Source organism: Balaenoptera ricei, chromosome 11 (genome assembly GCF_028023285.1).
Source record: "Balaenoptera ricei isolate mBalRic1 chromosome 11, mBalRic1.hap2, whole genome shotgun sequence".
NCBI classification, from domain to species: domain Eukaryota; kingdom Metazoa; phylum Chordata; class Mammalia; order Artiodactyla; family Balaenopteridae; genus Balaenoptera; species Balaenoptera ricei.
Genome location: NC_082649.1, coordinates 11,030,594 through 11,049,095, shown reverse-complemented (window position 1 = coordinate 11,049,095; position 18,502 = coordinate 11,030,594). Strand labels below are relative to the sequence as shown.

The 18,502-nt window shown below is 38.8% G+C and overlaps 1 protein-coding gene across 1 annotated transcript in view; it reads right to left on the bottom strand.

Annotated features, from left to right (window-relative positions):
* Positions 1–18,253, bottom strand: part of RNF182 (ring finger protein 182) — a 50,509-nt gene extending 32,256 nt beyond the window's left edge. The window contains exon 1 of the mRNA XM_059940671.1: positions 18,192–18,253. The gene's annotated coding sequence lies outside the window, so the exon portion shown is untranslated. The remainder of the gene's footprint in view (positions 1–18,191) is intronic.
* Positions 18,254–18,502: the final 249 nt, after the last annotated feature.

Here is an 18,502-nt window from a genome sequence, read left to right as displayed (position 1 = left end):
TCTTAAAAATTAAACATTCATCTATCACATGACCCAGAAATTCTACTCCACTACTCATACCCAAGAGAAATGAAAATATATGCCTACACAAAGACTTACATGAATTGTAAGCACCATTATTCATAGTAGCTAATAACTGGAAACAATCCAAATTTTCATTAACTGATGAATGGATAAACAGACTATAGTATATCCATACAGAATAATACTATTCAGCAATAAAAAGCAATAAAATACCAACACATGCTACAATATGGACAAGCCTTACAAGCTTCAAAAAACATGCAAAGTGAAAGGAGCCAGATACAAAAGACTACATACTGTAAAATTCAATTTGTATTAAATGAGTAGAAAAGACAAATTTATAGAAAAGTGGTAGCTTGGGATTAGGGATGGGAGCAGAGCTTGCAAATGGGCACAAGAGAATTTTGTTCTAAAACTGGATTGTGGTAATGGTTGCAGAACTCTATAAATTTAATTAACATCATTGAATTGTACATTTACAATGCATAAATTTTATGGCATGTAAGTTATACCTCAATAAAGCTGTAACAAAATAAAAACTCAACAGATGTTTTTAAGAGCAAATTAAAGACTAAGAAGAAAGCATTCATGCCTTGAAAGATAGATCATTAGAAAATTTGCAAACTAAAGCAAAGAGGTGAAAAGACAATGGAAAATACAGAAAAGAATTTAAGAGTCAAAAAGGACACAGTGAAAAGGTCTAACATATGTAAAACTGTACTTTCAGGATGCAAGGAGAAAGATTGGACCAGAAGAAGCAATATCTGATGAGATAATTGCCAATACCCTAAAACTGATTAAAGAAGCTTTATAACACCCAAGCAGGATGAATAGTAAGGCATATTATAATAGAACTCCTCAATATCAAAGACAAAAAAAATTTTAAAGCACAGGGAGAAAAACAGTACATAATCTTCAAAGGATCAACAATGAGACTGCCAGCTGATTTCTTAAACAAAAATAATAGAAGACAGAGGATGATGAAGTTACATCCTTAAAGCAATGAAAGAAATTGACAACCGAGAATTCTACATGCAGCAAAAATATACTTTAAGAATTAAGAAAAAAAAAAGAATTAAGAAAAAATAAAGTTTCAAACACACAAAAATACAAAGAAATACTAAAGGGAGTTCTTCCAACAGAAGGAAAATAATCCCAGAGGGAACCAAAGACTCACATGAAGGAATGATAAATATAAATGAATACTAACTGCATAAAACAGCAATAACAATATGTCATGAGGTTTTATTCATATGTGAAATTAAAATAAATGACAGCAACAGCACAGAAGGGAGCAGGGGATTTTTTGAGTTGAAGTATTCTCAGAACCATGCATTGTGAGGGAAGTGGTTGAAGTAACAATTTAAATTCGTAAGTGAAGGACAGATGTTGTCCTCTCTAGGATAATGGCTAAAAGAATAACAACAGAATATATAATTAACAAGCCAATAGAGAAGAAAACTGAATGCTAAATACTTGATTAGTTTAAAAATGCAAGAAAAAAAGAAAACAGATCAGATCATTAGAAAACAAATAGTAAAATGGTAAATTTAAACCTAAATATATTATCAATTACTTTAAATGTAAATGGACTATAAGATACTCCAAAGATTTGTAAGGTGAGAGAAGAAAAGCAAAATCCAACTACATGCTGCTTATAAAAGAGACAACTCAAAAATAAGTCTGAAAAGTTAAAGTATGAAAAAGATACACGAGGGCTTTCCTGGTGGCGCAGTGGTTGGGAGTCCGCCTGCCAATGCAGGGGACATGGGTTCGAGCCCTGGTCCAGGAAGATCCCACATGCCGCGGAGCAACTAAGCCCATGCGCCACAACTACTGAGCCTGCGCTCTAGAGGCCGTGAGCCACAACTACTGAGCCCGTGTGCCACAACTACTGAAGCCCGCGCGCCTAGAGCCCGTGCTCTGCAATGAGAGAAACCACCACAATGAGGAGCCTGCACACTGCAACGAAGAGTAGACCCCGCTCGCCGCAACTAGAGAAAGCCCGCGCACAGCAACGAAGACCCTACACAGCCAAAAATAAAAATAAATAAAATAAAATAAAATAAATTTATAAAAAAAAAAAAGATACACCATGTAAACACTAACCAAAGGAAAGCTATACTAATATCAGACAAGTAGACTCTAAGTCAAGAACCATTAGTAGAACTAGAGGCATTTAATTATAATAAAAGGATCCAATACAACAAGAATATATAACAATTATAAATTTGTATGTCTCTAATAACATATCCTCAAAATATATTTGAAACAGCTAACAGAATTAAAAGGAGACATAAAAACTCATCGTGACAGCAAGAGATTTAGCTTATCTATCTCAATAATTCACAGAATTGACAAAAAAAAAAACCCTATAGATAGGAAGTTTGATCAATTCAATTAATAAATCAGATCTAATCTACAGATATAGAATGCTACACCAATGACTACAGAATATACTGTACAGTCTATTCAAGTGTACATGTATCATTTACCAAGAGTAACCACATCCAGGCTATAAACAGGTCTCAAAAATATCAAAAGACTAAAATCTTTACAGCATGTTATTTGGTAATAACGGGATTAAGCTAGAAATCAATTTTAGAAGATCATTAGAATATCCCAAATAACTGGAAATTAAGCATTAAGTGTCTAAGTAACCTATAGGTCATAGAAAAAAAAGTACAATGGCCATTTTAAAACTTCTTGAGCAGAAAAATTTAAATATGACATCAAAACTTATAGGATGCTATTAAAACCATGGTTTAAAGGAAAATGCAGACCTTTGAATGCATGTATTAGAAAAGCAGGCTGAAAATCAATTATCTAAGTATCTTTCTCACAAAAAGTTAGAAAAATAACAGCTAATTATAGCCAAAAAATATTAAACTTGACATAAGAAGAAATGGCAAATATGTATAGGTCTATACTTAATATAATTGTATCCATAATTTAAAACTTTACTGCAAAGAAAATCCCAGTCTCAGATGGCTTCACTAATGAATTTTCTATCAAACATTGAAGGAAGAACTAATACCAATCTCTTCCAGAGAATTGGATGAAAAAGGGAAACACTTCACAATTGATTTTATAAGACCATCATATCCTTGATACCAAAACAAGGCAAGTTCATTACACAAAACGGAAATTACAAGCTAATCTCTTCCCTAAACATAGATACAAAATTCTTAAGCAAAATATTAGCAAATTGAATCCAACAAAACACAAAAATGATAGCACATCTGTTGGGTTTATGACAGAAATGCAAGATTGTTTTAACGTTTTTTAATATGATTACCACGCTGAAAAAATAAGGGAAAAACAAATTTTATGATAATCTTAATAGATGTAGAAAAAGCTTTTGAGAAAAGTCAACACATGTTCATGATTTAAATGCCTATCAAATTAGAAATAAGAGAATTTTCTTAATTTAGCAAAAAGGTTTCAACAACACTAAGTGCCTACTTTAAATATTGAAAACTTTCTCCCCTGAAATTGAGAATGAGAGTAAGACAAACACATGCTATCATCACTACTATTCAAAATTATAAATGACGTCCCAGCTAGTGCAATGAGGCAATAAAAAAAAAAAGGAAAGTATAAGAACTGGACAATAAAAAATAAAACTCTTTACCACATAAAATGATCATGCACACAGAAAATCCAAACGAACCTATGGATAAACCATTAAGACTAAGAAGTGAATGTAGCAAAATCCTTGGAATCGAGGTCAACACACCAAAATCTATCGTATTGCAATAGATTTATACAGGCAACAAAAATTAGAAGGTGAAACGTTAAAAGATGTAATTTGCAGTAACGACGAAAAGAATACAACTTAATGAAAGATATATAAGAATGCTACAAACAGAACTTGAAAACATTAGTTAGAGAAATTAAAGACAACCTAGACAGAGAGCTATATGAAGTTCATTGACTAGAGGACTCAATATTGTGAAGATGTTAACGCTCCCAAATTGATTTACAAATTCAGTGAAATCCTAATCCAAATTTCAGCCAGTATCTCTTTTTTTAAGTGGACTTTCCCTGGCAGAAAAGTCTACTACTTATAGACCAATTGACCGTGACCTAGAGGTTAATAATCAAACCATTTAAATTTACTGCAGACCAAAGAATAAACGAATCTCAGTCTGGATATAATTTTGAGTTCTAAAATGCTTTAAGCTCCTCCTAATTATGTGTCTCACTGTTGCAGTAAACATTTTTAAAGGTCTCAAACTCTTCCATCATTGTCTATAAGATATAGGGAAACCTGGTCTGTTTATATTACCAGAGCTTAGAACTCTGCCTGACCCACGGCAGCCACTCAATAAATATTTGTTGAATGAATAGTGGTGCCTGACCTGGTCAGGAGTGTACGGGAAGATTTCCCTAAGGAAGTAACAACTGAGCTGAAATCAGGAAAACAAGCAGGAGTTACTGAGGGAAGAGGGAAGGGAAGGACATCCACACAGAAGGAACAGCCAGTGCAAAGGCCCAGGGGCAGAAGGAAACACTGCACAAATGAGGGCTTAAAAGAAGATGCATGAGACTGGAGGTCAGAGTCCAAAAGGAAGTAACAGCTGAGAAAGATGTTAGGAGAGATCTGTCAGCTGTTTGAAGGGTATAAAGGCAATTCTCACAGAATGAGATTAATACGCCTGTCAAGTTTGAGCAAAAACAAGAGCTCTATGTAAAAAACACTACATAATTATTTCATAATAATAAAACCAAATCTGGCATATAAAAAAGATTAAAATGTATTCAATAAGTAATACTTTTTAAAAAGGTGTTACTACAATAAATTTAACCTAAATCCCATAATTTAATCATATCTATTCCTATTTTTCTATCCTGATTTCAATTGATTGCTCCATCTAAAAAAAAAAACCTGCTATATGAAAGATGTTTTATAAAACACATCAACTGATGAAAATTTATTTGTAGATCTATAATAAGAAACCCTGGTTCTATTGATTGAGATACTATTGATACTATAGTAAGTATGTCTAATATTTTAATGTTAAACTATTTAATAGTAATATGTGTCATTTATCTTACCTGTGTAAATGCACTATGTAAATGAACATATTCTCTTATAAAACCAAAAAATTCATGGGCTAAGTATAGGATTGACACCAGAACTATACATAATAAGAGCTTTAACAAAAAGAGTGCTCTTTAAAATGTGAACTTCCTGCCTTATCCTAACAGATTTATTGATTCCCAACATTCTCCAAATCATTCATTAACAGCCCTCTCTTCAGAGGAAGAGCTAAATCTAATTACTTCCCACCTGCAGACGGATATTAGATACGAGAACACGCACTCTAATCCTGGTGCGCTGTAACTCCAATGAAACTGCCATCACTTACAAAGGAGCTAAATGACAAAAACGTCTTTAAATCTACACGAATCAATTCCCAGCACTAGAAGAGGTTATGTTCAAGATAGCTATACCATCTTCCCATATAAAATTGTACTTACTACTATCCACTTCTATTATAATCTCCCCAAATTAATAATACTGTATAGCTAATAAGAAACATAATAAATAAGATGATAATAAATAACAATAAATACATATATTACCTCATTAAAAATTTTTTTTTGTTTTTCTTGGCGGTGCAGCACAGCTTGCAGGATCTCAGTTCCCCGTCCAGGAGTCGAACCCAGGCCCTCGGCAGTGAAACCCTGGAGTACTAACCACTGGACTGCCAGGGAATTCCCTCATTTAATCCTTTAACCCTCCAGACAACTCACCATGATAGGTACCATTAGCGCTCCACTTTGTAGTAAGGAAGGGAACTTACTCTAGGTCACGCGGGCCACTAGGTGGCAAAGCCAGGACTCGGACCAGATCTGACCACCAGGAAGCCCACGCTCTTCGTGTCCATGCAATGCGGGCACAGTGAGCCAGCAAGGCAGACCACGCACCAATGAATAACTTCCATCTTTTAGTACCTAGGAGCTAACTTAATAATCTCCAATAAGTCTGTTCACTTTCTCAGGACACATGGATGCAAGCTCAAAAGGAGAAAGTTCATAAATGACACCCACACATCAGCTACAATTAATAGCAGAATTGTTTTTTAATTCATAGGTTGGGAGTGGGGATGTATTTTGTATTCTCTATAGTCTTGTTCACATTTCAGTGATTATGAGATAATTAGAAGCTTTGCTAAAGCACAACTTTCCAACCCCTCTCCTCCCCAAAATACATTTACTTCAGTTTGAAAAAGAGATAAATCTATTAGACTTACTTGATTTTGCAGCCTCTAGCTCTTGGGACACTATGTTTTTTAAAGTGCTTGTTATTATCATTAATATTTGAATATCTGCAAGCAAACTGCTAATTCAAGCTTGTAGAGAAGTGGGTTTTAGGTGTTTTCCTTTTATTTCTTAGCCCTAAAGTTGCACATAAGAAATTCTAGTTCATATTTACATTGGCAAGAGTTCAAAAATGATCTTCAAATGGTTTATATCCATTTTGACAAAGACTTGAGAAGAGAGAACTATACCTTTTTTTTTTTTAAGACTTCAACAAAACAGTTAACGTATAAAGGAACTATTACAAGCCCTCACCTAATAGAAAAAGTCTCTGCCGTGGAAATGCTCATGTCTCGATGATTACAGACGTCTCAAGTTCTACCACATAAGTAATTCTGATCTGTTTACCAGCACAGAGGATGGCATCTTCTGTGCTCTTCTCTGGAATCATTTAGTAAGTTACAGAGACAACCACTTGACAACACTAAGGCTTGACTATGGGAATCTAAAACTCTTCTATAATATTCTGGAGTTTTTCTAAGATTGATCCCCTGTGCTGGAAACAGGTATCTGATAAAATTCTTTTATTCTGTCAAGAAATATTTATTGAACACCTACTACGTTCTAGGTATTGAAGCTGAAAATACAGTAGGAAAAAAAAACAGAGCCACTGTCTTTATGGGTTTTACACAGTAGAAGAAAGAGGAGGACAAAGATATATACTTTTTGTTTGTTTGCACAATGTGCGAGGTGGTAACAGTGCTATGGAGAAGAACAGGTAAGGGGGACAGAGAGTTTGAGAGACAAAAAGATTACATTTTTACAGAGTGTTTGGGTGGAGTCACTCTGATAACACTCAAGTACAGACCTGAAAGAAACAAGGAAGTAAGTCATACAAATATCTGGCGAAAGAAGAGTCCCAGCAAAGGGGACAGCAGTGCCAAGATCTGGAGGCCAGAGCAGGCTTGGTACATTCAGAGAAGAGCAAGCCTGGAGTGCAATGAGCCAGCGGGAGGCGGGGCGGGGGCTAGCAGGGCCCAGAGCATGTGGGGAGGCCTCACAGGCCCCTGAACGGACTTTGCCATTCATTCTAAGTGAGGAGGGAACCTGGGGTGGGGATGGGGGGCTTGTATTTTGTTTTCTCTTGGCGTCACAGTCCTTTGAGCAAGGAAATGATTGGAGCTGATTCCAAGTTCCAAGATTGTTCTCGTTGTTACAAAGGAAACAGACTGTAAGGTATTAAGGGCAGAGGCTGGGAAACCAATTAGAAGGTACCTGCAGTAAAACAAAAGAGTAATGGTAGCAGACTGTACTGTAGTGGGGGTGGGGGAAGTGGTGACAAATGATCAAATCTGAAGGCAAAGTCAACAAATTCACTAATGGATTCAATTTAACGTATGAAGGGAAAAGGGAGAAGTCAAGGATGACTCCAGAGTTAGGGTCAAGGCAACTGAAAGAACGAAGATGCCATTTACTAAGTTGGGAAAAGCTGTGGGAGGAGCAGGCTGGGGCAGTATTGGTACAGGGACTCAGGAGTACATTCTTGGACCTGTTGAGTTTGAGATGCCTATTTAGCCATCCAAGTCGAAATGTCAAGTGGACACATGAGCGTGAAATGAAGGGAAGAATTTTCTACTGAAGATAAGAATTTGGGATTCATCAGCAGGTGAGATGACATTAAACCTGTGCGATAAGATGAGATACCTAGAAAACTGGGGTAGACAAAGAAAGGAAGGACTCCAGAGACTAGACCTGAAGGCCCTGCAATGCTTAGAGAAATCTGCAGAAACCGTCAAAGGACACTCAGCTGGAAAGCCAGTGAGATGGGCAGAGAAGCAAGAAAGAAAGGTGTCCTGGAGGCCACATGTGATGTGCTGAATGACTGTTCAGCAAATATTCACTCCCCTTCCCTTCCCAACTGCGGATGGAGTGGCGTCCCTGCCCACCGATGTCAGGCCTGGCTATGTGAGTTTCTTTGGCCAACAGGAACATTAGTGGACAAGACGAAAGAAAAGGCCTTTGGTGTGCTTGTGTGGCTTGACTTCACTGTGGGACCCCAATGATCTGCCATGACAAGAGCAGACCCTGCGTAGTCCCCTCAGCCTAAGTCCCAGAACAAATACACAAGGAGCAGATCTGAACCCAATCCACAGCCTGGAGCAGGGCCACCCAACTCAGCCCAACCTAGATCAACTGAAATGCAGCCTACCTAGGAGACCTATGAACGAAAACTTAAATGTGAGCTACTGAGTTTTAGGGTGGTTTGTAATGCAGCATGACTAAAGCACCAGTGAATGTATACACCAAGTGAAGGAAGTCTTTCAAGAAGAAGGCATTGATCAACTCTCAAATGTTACTGAAAGGCTGGGTAAGATGAAGATTGGGAACTGATTCCGGATTTGGCAAGGTCACTTTGAAGCACTTTCAGTGGAATGGTGGGTGTGCACATCTAACTGAGATAGATTCAAGCATGGGAGGAGAGAAGCAGCAAAGAGCAACTCTTACAGGACATTTTGCTATAAAGGAGAGCACAGAAATGGTGTTGAAGCTGAAGAAAAATGTAGGGGTTAAGGAAGTATTGTGTTTGTGGGGGTTTTTTAAGGTGATCTTAAATTATTAAAGTTTATAATATTACAGTATATAAACTGATGGAAATTATCCAATAGTGGGGGAAAACTGATGATAGAGAAAAAGACCATTATCTGTGAGTGGGCAAGAGGGGAAGGTACACAACGCACAAGTGGAGGAGGAGGGTTTAGATAGGAGCTCAGCCACTTGGGGTCCCTCGGGGAGATGGTAGTAGGTGTGCGTTCAGAAGCAGGTGAGACTGGGCTTCCCTGGTGGCGCAGTGGTTGAGAGTCCGCCTGCCAATGCAGGGGACACGGGTTCGAGCCCTGGTCTGGGAAGATCCCACATGCCGCGGAGCAGCTGGGCCTGTGAGCCACAACTACTGAGCCTGCGCGTCTGGAGCCTGTGCTCCGCAACAAGAGAGGCCACGATAGTGAGAGGCCCGCGCACCGCGATGAAGAGTGGCCCCCGCTCCCCGCAACTGGAGAAAGCCCTCGCACAGAAACGAAGACCCAACACAGCCAAAAAAAATTAATTAATTAAAAAAAAAAAATCACTTTTTACTTTTTTAATATGGCTACCTGAAACTTAAAATTACATATTGGACGGCACTGGTCTAAGGATTAAAACACCAGAACTATCTGAAGAGCACGATTTGGAGTCACCTGTTGTCATGGTGACTACAAAAGAGGGTGAAGCCTGTCATTCAAGGTCACAGGAAGAACTATCCAGGATGTATGTAGCCCAAGTGCAGCATCTAAGCCTTAGGTCTGTGATCAATAAGGAGCCATATTTTAATGAAAAACAGTCAAGCAGTAACTTGAAATCAATGTGGAATGGTATGATAACGAAAGTTCACCTAAAATGGTACCTCCAGCTTACCCGAGATAATAAACTTCTTTCCAATGGGTAAGTGCCTTTCCAATCTAGAGAAGGTTTAGAATTAAATATAGATATGATGAAGCAAATCAGACTCACGTTAATACTTTTTAGAAAAGTTTAGAAATATGTTTTATATTAATTGGAACAGTTTGTGCATAATTATTATGTTTTTAGTGTTTAAAAGAATCTGACATAAACTGACAGATTAGCCCTGTGATTCTCGTTTAAAATGTGTGCTATATTTAGGCATATGATTTATTTAGATTGAAATGTTTAAGAGGATTTGGCTATGTCTATAAAATATTAATTCTGTAAGTGATGGAACAGTCAAAGGAACTTGAGCTAAGTATTTGGAAAGGTTTCATTCATGTGAGTCATACATTTGCCCACTAAGCATCTGATTTGTTTAAAAAGAAAATCAAATATATTAAATTTATATACACAATTGAAAATATTTAAGGGTTTAAATTTAGCTAAGTTTATCAATGAGACTGATAGTTTAAGGCACTCAATCTGTTCGGTTTGAACTAAAGTTTCATCAAAGAAAAAATGAAGGTGATGGCTCACATTTACCAGATTTACAAGCAGAATAAGAAGATAAGTAAGTTGGAACTTAGAGGCCTAAAGGAAACTCGATTTTTATTTTTACCTGTAAAAACGTCAAATATCAGTTGTCCTTTCTGTAGACAAAACATACTCTTAATAGCTAATAATTAAGACTTTACAAATATTTATTCGCTTAATCCTCACAACCCAATGAAGTAAGTAATATTATTCTTCCCATTTCATAGTCAAGAAATGATGGCACAGCACGATTAAGTAGCTGCCCCAAGGTCATACAGCTAGATAGTAGCACAGCCAGCATTCAAATACAGGCTGCCTGGCTTCAAAATGCATGCTCTTAACCACTGTGCTTTACTGACTCTCAGATTGCCCTTGAACCTGAAAAAAAGCTCACATCAACAAAAATAACTAATTGTTCCAAAAAGTGAGCTTTTACATGCTGTTAAGATTTTAACTAAAAGTCTCTCATGCCTCTTTTTTCCCAGTAGCTATCAAGAAAGGTTTGCAGTAGGAATTCCAGGAAAAAACCGTGATGTACATACAAGGGAGTGACCCAAATGAGAACAGTTTTCAAGGCTTCAGACTTCATTCTGATCCCCATTCTCCAGGCCTCCAGCTTCCTAAGACAAGGAACTCTCCCGCAGTGACAGAAAACATATTGCTCTGACCCTCAAAGAAATCCAGCCTGAGGGATGTGACATTTATTGGGTGACTTTTCATTGCATTTCTTTTCATTCTATAACATCTTATATGGCCCTTTTGGGGGTTAATTCTGAATCCAGGGCACAGTACAAAATAAAACAAATTCAGGAGAGAGAAGAGAATTCCTTTTCATCTTGTTTTTAATTCTAAAAATAGGTTTCAGGGGAAACATTCTCCCCCTCCTTCTACACAAAAACCCCACCTGGAGTCTGCAGCAATGAACATAAACAAGGACATATGGTTTTGGTTACCTCCTGAGAACCATCTCCCCTCTCGAAATTGACCACACCCACCATCCTGAATCTGCCCCACCAGGCAGTTCTCAACTGCCACTCTTTCCAAAGCATACATAATCGAAAAGCATCTTCACTGCAGCAGGAAGCCCTTCTTTGTTGGCTGGTAATTAACAAAGCAATCATAGTCAACTTCAGATTGTGATTTATCACGCAAATCATGTTTTTAAATGTACTGACTCTGTGCGATCTTGGATAAGCTATTTATTAGCATTTTACACATGAGGAAACAAGAGTTATTGTGAAGATCAAAAAGACAGTTTGTGTAGCATACTTAATAGACTACCTGGTACCAGGTAAGTGATCAATAAATGATAGCTATTACAATATTTATTATTAAAAGAACCTACAGAACTATATTTCATTACTTGCTTTTATGGACACCTGTCTCTTATTTAATCTTATTTTTCATATAGCTTAAATAAGAAAAGCCCCCTGAAATTAAAACACTTAATCACTCTTCTATGGAGACAGTGAGAACATGAGCTTAGAAGGGGGAGAGGGGTTAGAAGGTAAAATACGAAAAGCATTATAAAGACAAACTTAAATGATTTTTAAAGATCCATTTTTTGCTCTCTTTGACTAGAATAATCAAAAGTTTATGCATAACTGCTAGTATAAAATTAAGCTAGCTAGTGTTTTTTATGCTTTTTATATATAACCTTTTAAGATATGACCTTCAGGAATCCAAATAAATTGAAAATGAAATTGTGGTATTTGATTTCTAATGTCGTACTTCAAATAACTAAAAGCTCAAAGTAATTTTATAGTGCCCTAAGGATACATTTTGAAACTTGGATAACTGAAGTAATACTACTCTAAGAAATTTGAGTCACTTTCCTAAGACCCTAATATTGACATTTTAAGGCCCTCAATACTGACTTTGGAACTAGATTTAAAAATGATAAGTTTATATCACATTAAAAATCTTTTAAGTATTCAAATAAGAAAAGCACATTTGTACCTATCTTATCTTTGGAAATGAGTAAGACACAGTTCTTGTTCTTAAGAAGTTTACAGTCTAGCACAAAAAACAGATACATGTATTTTCAAACAACATGCTAAATTGTTAAAGAAAAAAAAAAGATGGTATACACAGAGTTCTCTTGGAAGAGAATGAGTGAGAAGGAGTCCTGGTCCTCAGGACAGGTTAGAGCTACTGAGAAAAGAACAGATGAGCCTATAGCAAAGGGGATTATAGTCATTATCTTGTAATAACTTATAATGGAGTATAATCTGCAAAAATACTGAATCACTATGCTGTCTTCCTGAAACTAATATAATATTGTAAATCAACTGTACTTCAATTTTTTTTAAAAGGTGAGCCTAGACTGATGATAGTCTACATAAGGCAATGCAAAATAGACACATATAAAAGATATATTTACATGTATATAGCAAGGCTAACACCATAGGGAATATATATTCTTTCAATATATGAATACAAATAATAAGTGAAAGAACAACTACCTTCAAAAGTATCTTTTCTATAAATTAGCCTATTCTAGTTTTTTTAAGTATAGAAAACACTGGCATATGTCACAATACACTATGAAGAAAGGATTCTCGTTTTATGACTTTAGGTTTTGTTTCTTTTCATTAAAATAAGAAAAAAGCCCAAGTGCCATAACGATTAGTGCCTTTATTTCAGTGAATTAAAAAGCAAAGCTTGCTGCATTCCTTGACATAAAGAAGCCAGGAATCTGGTACATTTTGTGTACCTGTAGGTTAATATAACAGAGAAAGATCACATCAGTTTCCTCCTTCTGAAAATGGGGAATCACAGTAGTACCTACTTCATAGAGTTCTTAAGAGGATTAAATAAATTAATATTTGTAAAGTGTTTAGAACACAGCTTCTATTAGGAAGCACTAGCAAGGGTTTGATTGATAGAAAAAAGATGGAACTGCAATCATACTAACCAGGGTCGGAGGAAACTATATGAAACAAGACGAAATGCCAGATAAGACCACACAGAAACCTTTCATTAGAGGTTTACCACTCAAGAGTCTGAGTAAGCATCTATTCTTCAATACAACTATGCCTGACACAACACGTAGTGATAAAATTGTGTAAAATGCCATGTCTCCCTTGAACGGCTTTGGTTATCATAGAGGGAAGACAGTTCATAATGGACTGATACTCAGAGCAACAATCTCTCGTTTGAACACCTCAAATATGTGGGACAAACACACAGTTTTATTTTAGAGCTCCATTACTGTCTTGATTATCTAACTGTTCTCCCTGACCAATTAGATTATATAATATATCTGTGTCGAAATTCTTTATTCTTATGCCCTAATTTGTGGCTTATAATATTCAAAGTGCACTTGCACCACAATTCAGGGGAGTCACTTTTTACTCAGTCGGGAGAAAAACAGGGCATAAGTGACCAGAACAGCATCTCTGTTGCAGGAGTCTCTGGAAACCATGTAAACAGCCCGTGGGGAATTGCTTCAGGATCTTGAACCATAAGGTGTTGAAGAGATGATCAGTGCCATCCATCTTTTTCCTCCCCTCCCCTTCACTCCAAGCCCGGCGGGGTCTCAGTGCATATTAATCTCCCTTTCTAACACTTTTTAACTCACTGAAGCCTCCACTTTGAGGGTCTTTGACTTTCATTTCAACTGATTATGAAGTAAAGAAGCAGAGATCTAGATCCAGGCAGTTAGGGAAATGAGCACTTGGTCACCTAACAGGATCCCAAACTTTCCTATCCACCATGCAACCTCTGTACATGTCCAAAATGTGAAATTAAGGATTATAACATGCGTTGTGGGTTTTTTAAAAATACACACCATTATAAACTAAGTTTCTAATATTTTTCTTATTGAATAACAAATTAACCAACTCATATTTTCTAAAAGCCCTGGGGATATAAAATTACTTAAATAGCATTAAGAATTAACTGGTAACTTTTCCCCATAAGAAAAGGAAGGCTGAAAACTAGGCCAATGGAGAATATTTGGGTATTGTATGTAATGAGTTACACATACAATAAAAGAATAATCATAACAGTTGGAAAACAAGTAAGTCCTCAACCATAAGAGCTCAGGTGACTTTATCAAGTGATACGGAATAAAGAGAAGGAAACACTTGATAAACATTTGCTGATGGATGTCCAAAACTATATAATTGCTACAAAGAACTGGCACATATGGAAATCAATCACTGACCTCGAACTATGTTTATAACACTCTAATTCTGTGCTAGACTGTATAAATATATGTGTTTCCCATTTTGTAAAGTGGTTTCTAAAATGGCTTAAGAGAGCTTATCCTCATTTTAACTGAGGGCACAAAAAAATGAAGTATGGGCCCACAAATGTTTTTCAACCTCCGTCAATCCCTACTAATAATCCACGGCACGAAACACCCCTTCATATCACCACCAGCGTGGGTTTCCCATGCCTTTTCTCAGCACAATGGTCATGATCGATACCCACCACGCACAGCAGGTCAGTTGACAATACCTTACATTTATAGCATTTTTTCCTCGAGGTCACAGGGCTAACATTACTCTCCCCAGCCACAAATCCAAACCTAAGTGTCTTGGTAATGAAGAAATCATTTTTAAAAAACTATCACTTTTTCAGAAATGTGCTTTTACAAACGCTACAACACATTGTACAACGTGCTAAATTACCAAGCAGTCATCACATTACCACAGTGCTAGAAATTGCTAGAGAACACTGACCCAGAAACAGCCAACAAAGGCTTCAGTGGCCTAATACTGTCCATGCAGGCTCATATGGTTACAAACAAATGACTTTCAATGGCACAAGTACAAGGTTAATCCTACTTAAACAAGAACATGCCTTGGCTCTTTTTATCTCTTTGGACCTGCTTGGTAAGTCAAGTTACATAATTATTCAGGTAGAACGATGGCTGTGGTTTTAATTATCAGACCAAATTTTACAACGTAAACCAAAAATTAGGACCAGGTTTTTTTTTTTTAATCATTAAATTAAGACTTTATAAAACTATGACTTTACAAAATTATAAAATAATTTTACAAAATTAAGACTTTTCTAATTTTAAGACTCTGAAGCCTAGAATTGCAGAAGACTCCTATTACTGTGAATGAGGGAGAGTGACAACTGCTATTTTACACCTGAGGATGCTGTGTGCTGTTCCCTACCTCCACCAGGTGGCCAGTCTCAACCACGGAGGTACACCACACTCCCATTTGCATTTCCTAAGAAGGTACTGTGGATATCACAGCACTTTTTGCTCTCATTATTTGGCTCTGCACATACCTCATGATGCTAGTAACATATATAAGCATGCCAAATTGCTGTTTTTCACTTCACTGACAAAAGCTTCATTTTCTGCTTCAGAGCTTGTGTAAATAAACCACTAGAACAAAGCGGTGCTTGCAATACATGCCTGTTTATTGCTGATGTTTACTGACTTTAGTTTTTTGGCAGAAAGCGATACAGCTTTAAAGATGCCAAACTATTTTGAATCCTGTGCCTTGTGTGAGCTAGCAGCAAAGGCAAAACATGAGCCCTTATTGTGCTGAATTAACACTGGCTATCTCCTTTCTTCAGAATACAAACTAAGTGCCACAGGCTAGAACTCATAGTGAGGGGCCCACATGGCTGAAAAGCAGGTCCAGAATACTTTCACTTGAATGTTGGATTTGCTAACAGAGATGTGAATAAAGCTGTACTCTTGGTGCCTTAGAAAGAACACAAAAATTATTATTTTTGCTACAAAACATGAAACTATATTCTGTCTATATAACAGGACCAGGATTCAATATCCTGGTTGCCTTTCATGCTTAAATGAGAAAATACTTATTTTTCTCTCCTGGTTATCTTCTGAAAACAGATAGACTTCATTTTAATCAATGTCCCATTTCATTACCATCATCAAAGAGTATTTAGCAGAACATCTGTGAATCACTCTACAGGTAAAATTCAGTTTAACAACAAACCCAATTGTGAAATAATCTGTAAATTGTTGCTGTAACTCAATTCCTTAGTTTCCAATACAATCTTCTAATGAAGTGACATGACTTAAAACTACTAGCAAAGGGCTTCCCTGGTGGTGCAGTGATTAAGAATCCGCCTGCCAATGCAGGGGACACGGGTTCGATCCCTGGTCCGGGCAGATCCCACATGCCATGGAGCAACTAAACCCGTGCTCCACAACTACTGAGCCTGCGCTGTAGAGCCCGCGAGCCACAACTACTGAGCCCGCGTGCCACAACTGCTGAAGCCCGTGTGCCTAGAGCCTGTGCTCCACAACAAGAGAAGCCACTGCAGTGAGAAGCCCTTGCACCACAACGAAGAGTAGCCCCCGCTCGCCGCAACTAGAGAAAGCCCGCTCGCAGCAACAAAGACCCAACGCAGCCAAAAATAATAAATAAACAATTTTTTAAAATTACTAGCAAATATGAACAGACTCAGAAACCTAGTAATCAGCTAGCTAACAGGTGTTGAAATCCCAAAAGAGGGAAGAGGAATATCACTTTATGTCTGAAACCTCAAGTAGCTTTAACATCCGTAATTCTAATCAACTTAACTGCAATTCAAAATGATCACTGCCAATGATTTCTTCTCGTTAACTACCTTTTAGCAAAAATATAATTTCTTGTTTTCCATGTAATGTTCTCTAACTGACCTCTTCCAACTTATAAATTATTTTACTAAGTTGGGTATACAATTTAATAAGTTGAATTATTTTCCAGTTATCAATGTGACATTTCTCCCCAAATTAAAAAATATTAACAAATACATTATTTCCTTCTGAATTGATCAGCTATATTTCTAAAAATGAAAACTGTTTTCCATCTTTCACATGAGTACACCTAAGATGATACCTAAGTAGCTACGAAACAGTCTTCACAATCCTATTTTTAATCCATTCTTTGTGTCTGCAACAAACTAAATATCACGAAATGATGGCGAGGCTTGGGGCCGTTGAGAAAAGAGGAGGTTACCCATAACTTGAGCAATTCCCCATCCAGTACCTGAATGCCCTTACCAAGGCCATCGTAACCCTCTTCCTCACACTCAGAAACAGATGCAAACACCGCCCAGATACCTGCCCTCAGAGGTGCTTTGGTTTGCTTCCTCACACATAGAAACGCAAGGCATTTTCCAGTTCCTTAAAGCACGAACACAATACCTTCCAGAAACAGCAGCAATGACATCGGTGCCAAGTATCTAATCTACAAAGTATTGATCCTATTAACGCTGGTATTGCTGGATGGGAAACCCGGGCTACCTTTCCCATTTAGTCACACCTTCCAAAGATAAAGGCGGTTATGTTCAAAATCCAAACGAACTTCAGAAGCACCTCAAAATGCTCCCGTCCCAGGCATGGAAGCCTGGGCTCACTTTTCAGAGATGGTTTAAAAAAAAAAAAAAAGTCTCGTTTGTTCCCTTGGAGACCCTAGCACCATCCCGTCCTCAAAGAGAATCAACTAGGAAACATGAAAGTCCAGAGGTAAATATTTTCATATCTTTTTTTTTTTCTACAAGCCTCGATAACACGCCGAGAGGGAGGGGGAGAGAGAGAAAGGATACGCAGGCAGGTACCACCCCCGCCTCCCCGCACAGCCTCACCCGCGCGCCGGGCCGTCTCCGGGCAGCCCCGCGCCCCGTACGCCGTCGAGCGGAGCCGAGACCGGCAGGGCCGTCGCGCCGGGAGGAGGCTCGGGCCCTGCGCCGACCGCGAAGTTTGCCGCCCGCCGCCGCCGCCGTGACCCGGGCGCCCTCCGAGGTTGCGGGGCGGCCGGGGAGACCGTCTCCGGTGGAGACGCGCCCCTCGGGGACTCCGGTGCAGCCGGGCCCCGGCGCCCGCTCCCCGCAGCGGGCGGACCCCCACCCCCGGCGCCCGGCCCGAGCCCTCCGCGCGGCGGGCGCGCTCGCCTTACCTGGCCCGTGGCGGCGGCGGCCGTGGCGGTGGCGGCGGCGGCGGGCGCGGGGCCGGGAGCCGCTCCGGCGGCGGCGGCGGCGCCTGGGAGGGGAGGGAGGCGCCGGCGGAGGAGGAGCTCGGGCGAGGAGCGGGCGGGCAGGCGGGCGGCTTTGTTTCCACTGCGCGGAGCCACCGACCCTGCGTCACCATGGCAACCGCCGGGGCCCCCAGGCCCAGTGGGGACCCCCCCCGGCACCCGGGGTCCGGGACCCGCCGGGCCGCCGCCGGGACCCTTGCCCTTCTCCTCAGCAGTCTGGCTGCTGCGAGGGG